The sequence below is a fragment of the Simochromis diagramma genome, unplaced genomic scaffold (genome assembly GCF_900408965.1).
Source record: "Simochromis diagramma unplaced genomic scaffold, fSimDia1.1 OVJJ01000688.1, whole genome shotgun sequence".
Lineage (NCBI taxonomy): Eukaryota > Metazoa > Chordata > Actinopteri > Cichliformes > Cichlidae > Simochromis > Simochromis diagramma.
This window is the reverse complement of record NW_024387262.1, coordinates 219,007-225,141: the sequence shown is the minus strand read 5'-3', so window position 1 is coordinate 225,141 and position 6,135 is coordinate 219,007. Positions and strand designations below refer to the sequence as shown.

General features: G+C 39.5%; 1 protein-coding gene across 3 annotated transcripts in view; it reads left to right on the top strand.

The window, feature by feature from the left end:
* Positions 1–6,135, top strand: part of LOC120715341 (zinc finger protein 665-like) — a 144,275-nt gene that overhangs the window by 80,519 nt on the left and 57,621 nt on the right. The window lies entirely within an intron of this gene.

The window sequence follows — 6,135 nt, the reverse complement described above, 5'->3', positions numbered from 1 at the left end:
AAACAAACTGGGTTGAAACAGTTTTGACCCTCTTTAACAACATTCCAACTTCACATTATAATTGATTAAGGAGTAAAATTAATTATATATTATATATATATATTATATATTTTTATGTGGTTCAGCCACAACTCTACTAAAACCTCAGCCAGTAATAGGTTTTGTGAGGTTTAACCTGAGATTCTGGTCTTTTGGGCAAAATAAATTTATATTAAAAAATCGATTCAGGATTTTAATGAATCGATATCATGTTATCCAAACTAGAATCGATTTTAATCAATAAATCGATAATCAAAACCCACCCCTAAGTATTAATTCCTTCCTACTGTGAGGCTGGCATAACAGTCATTATTCCTGACCCTGTGAGCTGACCTCGGGCATAAACCTGTCAAAAAAAGCTATAAAAATGATGGCTAAAGATGGAAGAAAGCCCAGAAAGTTATGCAAGACAAATGTTGAATATTATAGAGGAAGCAAAGTTGTGTAAATTGGATACACTGGTCAAAGTGAGACATTAATAAAAACATTCTATAATAATTGTTTTTAAGAAAACAATTTGTACACAATTAAAGAAATAAATCTAGTTTAAAATTGGAATTAAATAAGTTTAAAGAAAAAATATGGATAATTATATAATAAAGGATGAGCAGCTGGTGACTCCTCTCCCATAAAGGGGTTTAGAAGTGCACTGGGAGTCTTCATTTTTATCGTTGTTGGCTTTTGGCCTGCATGTGCTTACGGAAAACACTGTAGAGGGCTTTGTGGGGTTTTTTCTAAATTTTTGTTTATCTCGTCTGTTCAATAAAACTGTTGGCACCAAACTTCACTCATCTCCTGTGATTTTTGCACCCGTGTGTATACCTGTGAGCATGACTGCACTTGTATTTAAAAGGTTCCTTCATGTAACGATCTGCTAGAGGGTGTGCGGAGCCATAGTCCCGTTCCCCATGAAGCAGCTATGGAGGAGAACCAGGCTCCAGACATGCAGAGACCCCCAGTGCGCAAGAGTTCACGGAAGACCAACAGAGGGGCAACCATGCCACCCTTCCGGAAAGAGCTGAGAAGAGCTCCAGACGGGGGGTCACCCCAGGTCCCTGTGAGTGTTCAGTGTTTTTCCGCTCCGGCCTGGTCTGTTCAGGTGGAGCCCGGAGTCCACACCTGCCTCGTTCATCTGTTCATCATTGCCGGCAATCATCAGGTGTATTTAACATCAGCGTCTCCTCCAGTTCTGCCAGTCTGTCAGCTATCCTATGGTTGTCACCAGGCCATGAAGTCTCTGTTGTATGTTTTGATTGAGACTAACTTTGATCTCTTCTCCCTCCAAGCAGTCATGACAGGAGCCCATGTCACACTAAGTTACTCACCTCTTCCACTTGCTGCTGAGCTCACTCTGTGGAATACTCACCTGTCTGGCATCACGCTTGTCTGAATTTCCAGTAGATTACTTCTGAAGCTCTGAGGACTCAAAAATGCAGAAAAAATATAGGAAACTAAAAGAACTGAATGTTGACCAATCCATGTGTTCTTCTAGAACAGGGGTCGGTAATCTGCGGCTCCGGATCTGCATACAGCTCTTTCATCCTTATACTGCGGCTCCACGTGGCTTGGGAAAATAAATTCTAAGTATTTAACTGAAGTGCATTTTATTTGTGTTAGTTCTTTTTTTAACTTGTGGTCCTAAATTGGAAGATTATTGTGATCTTGAAATTCAAAAGTAAAATTATGTTTTATTATTTTCGTTGCTCAAAATATGTGTCACACTGGCAGAAGCCGGTATACCTCCCAAAACGCTGTGCATTTATTAAGACTTTGAACCCCAGTTAGGGCTAGTAAAGAGAAAAATGTAAGAAAAGAAAAATGTTCACATGAACATGCTTTTCTGCATCTCTTTATTGACCACTTTTCCCACACGTCTGCTGCACACACACAGCCAGCTGTAGCTTTCCAGCTCACAGCCCGACACATACCAACTCAACAGCAGAGAGAGCACAGACTTTAAGCCAGCGAGGAGTGATTGTGGATGCTGCTCAGGCACGTTCGCATCCCCTGCAGAGCATTGCAGACCACGCCCTGTCACACACATTAACCATATAAAATAAACATTTATGCAGATATTTTAATTTGTTTAAAAGAGACTTTCAACTGGGTGTCTTTCTTTTTTGTTATTTTTTTTAAGAGTTCAAAATGTGTGTGTTCATTACATAAATAAAATGTAATTTTCTCTTTAGCACTTCATGGATTTCATAAGCAACACACTGTAGTTGTTTATACAAAGCATAAAAGTAAAATATATATATATATATATATATATATATATATATATATATATATATATATATACACACACACACAGTGTTATCTTCATTTTAAATGTCAAAAAGTATTTGCGGCTCCCAGTGTTTTCTTTTCCATGGAAACCAGGTCCAAATGGCTCTTTGGGTATTACAGGTTGCTGACCCCTGCTGTAGAGTGTAGTGGTGTTTTTAATCAAGTCCAGTTTATTATCCATGTATACTTCAAGGTATTTTTAGTCCTCTCCAACCTTTTTTGCGCCAGGGACCGGTTTATGCCCCACAATATTTTCACGGACCGGCCTTTAAGGTGTCGCGGATAAATACAACAAAATAAAACTAGTACCGGTACTGAAAAAAAGATTTATTCATAACACACGTGAAAAGACCCAGGAATACCGAGTTAACGATAAAAACAATAACAAAATAACGCTGAAAACCGATAAAAACCCTGAAAACTATACATTTCACACCTGAGCCTCAACTCTCGCGGCCCGGTACCGGTCCGAGGCCCGGGGGTTGGGGACCGCTGCTCTATAACGTCCACATTGATACCCTGGATTGAAACAGGGGTCACAGGTTTCCTGGTCCTCCTAAAGTCCACAATCAATTTTTGGTCTTCAGTCACTTTGAGCTGCAGATGATTCTGCTTGCACCACTTGATAAAGGAGTCAACTACAGCCCGGTACACCGTCACATCACCCTCACTGAAGCATCCAACCACCGCAGAGTCATCAGAAAACATCTGAACATGGCAGGTCTGTGCAGTGGCTGACGTCTGTGATGGGGAGAGGGCAGTTCCTTGTGGTGCCCCTGTATTGCTGATCACCTTGTGAGACACATAATGTTGAAGAAGCACATTTTGTGTTAGATACTCAAAAATCCAGGACACAGGAGAGGCATCCACTTGCATCTCAGTCAGCTTATCTCCCAGGACGATTGGCCTGAGAAGCCGGAGAAGCTTCTTTCCGCAGGCGATATGGTCTCTCAATCACACCACCACATAGTACTGACCCACACATATGGTTTTTACACACACTGGACATTCTGGACATTTGTTTACATTTGTTTACATTTGCCATCTTGTTACTGATTAATCAAATCACTCTATCACAAGTCGCTTAAATAAATCACTTTTAAGCATATTTGCACTACAGACTGCACTACACTACAGACACTACAGACACTTAAATATGTGGATTGCACAACCCTGGACATTACATTTCTTTCATTACCATTTATTACTCGTACAGCTGCTCTTATTGTTCCATATTTCTTCATATATTCTTATATATTTTCTATATTGTGTATTTTATGTATTGTGTATTTGTACTTGTATTTGTTGTACAGTTATTTTATTTGTAACTTTAATTTTTATATTTTATTCTTTCCTAGTTAAATTTACCCTTCATTTTAATTTTTATATTTATTTCCTATCCTATTCATAGTCTTTTATTTTAGGTTACGAGCAGTTGTCTAAGCATTTCACTGCATATCGTACTGTGTATGACTGTGTACGTGACAAATGAAATTTGAATTTGATGGTAATAAATGCACTGGAAAAGATAAAAATGACCCTCACACTGCTTGCCAGCTGGCCCATATGGGTGTAGACACAACTGAGTAGGTAGATGATGGTGTCCTCAGGTCTGAGGTGGGACTGGTAGTTAAACTGAAGGAGATCCAGATCTGGCCTGACTATATGGTACTGCATAAGACAACTTGTGAAAATAACATGTGTACCAAACTTTTTAACATGAAGTGTCTTCGTAAGAAAAATGAAGAAAAGGCTAGTTTCTTTCAGATTGTATGCTGAATTGAGCAAATATGACTAAAAATTTTAGACATTGTTAAACGTGGGTATCTTTCATTTTTAAGACCTGGGTAAATCTCAAAACATCACATTTTTACTGCTCACCTTCGGTTTGCACTGAGGTGGAGTGGGGGAGTATGTGTAGCAATCACATACAAGAATATTATCTGTCTCAGGTCCTCGTTCCTCCAGAGTAGGAGTGTACCTGGATCACAGAGCAGGTATTTTGTCCTTCTACAGCGTCTCTGAAACCATGACTCTCCTCCACAGAGTCCAGACCACATTCACTCAGCTGCTTTATGCTGGACTTTCTCGTTACAACGCTGGAGACATTGCTGAGTTCATTAAAATGAAATCGACCCTTTTCTGTTTATTAAATGTACTATTGTCTGTGTTTCAAAGAAACAGAAAACACTAATTCATGAAGCTTTCATAATGTTTTGAGCTTTGATCTATATTTTAATGTTAAATGATAAATTCTTTATCCAGGTTTCTCCAAAGTACCAGACTTTATGTCAGGACTTGATTTTTGTTAGACTGACCTGATGAGGGCAGTATTACGCCTTTGATACTTCCAGCTTAAGATCGAAGAAGAATAGCGGAAATGACGTCACTGAGCGCTTGCATCGCGAGACTTTGATTTGAATGTATCAGTTGTTGTCGCAATAATGTCTTCAGTCCAGTATCTGAGAGAGGTTATCAAGGAGAGATTAACTGCTGCCGCAGAACAAATCTTCTCAGAGTTTGAAAAAAACGATCGTCCGGTATGAGGAGGAGATCCGTCAGCTAAGACCGCTGGATATCAGACCCGGGATAAAGTCGCACAATACAGGTGTGTAAATTTGTGGAGGAATGGGGGTTGCGGGATCCTCGCGGGAACTCAACTCTGCTTAGATTTTACCATGTGCGCTTCACACTACCGTAACTTATCGACTATTTAAGCTAGAAAAAGAAATTACAGGGTTACTGAAAGAAGAGAGGCTGAGTTTTACGGGGATATTTGGTGTATTACGGTAGCATAAACCGTTGGCAAGCTACTGCTGTCTGAAGAACCAAGATTCACTAACGTAATCCCTCGACCATTTGGGCAAGAGAGACATTTCAAACGGTTACTGAAAGACACGAAGAAGAGCTTTACGAAACTTTACGGTGCATCATTAGAAAACACGAGCAGTGACGGTCCAATCACATGTATGGAAAAGTGGCAACGCTCCAAAAAGGCCTCGAAATTTAAAAAACTGAGTGGCCATTGCTCAAAAACTTTATTGTACATATTTAGTATAGTTGATGTTGTGTTACGTTTGCTCCTGTTGAATTAATGATAGGTTTGTAGCTTGAACCTATTCGCTGGAACGTTTAAGACAATATAATTACACAGCAAGCAAGACACGAAGTAGCCAAAGTTCTTCATGTTTCTCGTGCACGGGAGAGAACCGGACAAACGCCGTTCCTTCGCTTGACCCCAGTTGCTCTCGTCCGCTCCCCCGTAACACTGCTCTTTTATTGAGGTTACGTGAATATACATAGGTTCATTAACATATGACGTCTACATACAAACAAAGAGTACCGTGTGTGTGTGTGACCCCATAAATGACTTCCCTAAACCTGCTGGTCTGGAAGTCCAGCAGTTCATCTAAACAAAAGGCACTTAGCCTAAAACAGCCACGTTTATCCTACCATAAAACAATAAGAGAAGGTACGACCTCTCCCATGCTCCCAGAGTGCTCTGGAATGCAGACTATTAAGGATCAAACCTCTACCAATCTAAAACTAATTATAAAACTCTAAGCATATATAAGTAGATATTTCTAAGCATAAATGACAATCAACAATACAAAACCTGACAATATCAGTTTCCACTTAACTATAAATCTGAAAAAAACAGTCCGTTTTTTTTTTTTACTTTAAACTGTTTCATTGCCATAACAATACAATAATGTAAAATGAGTGCCAGGGGGCAAAAGTATTCACTTTTAGTTTGATTTCTGGCCTGTTTACAGCCAAAATGACCAAAAATTACCAGGTGGCCTA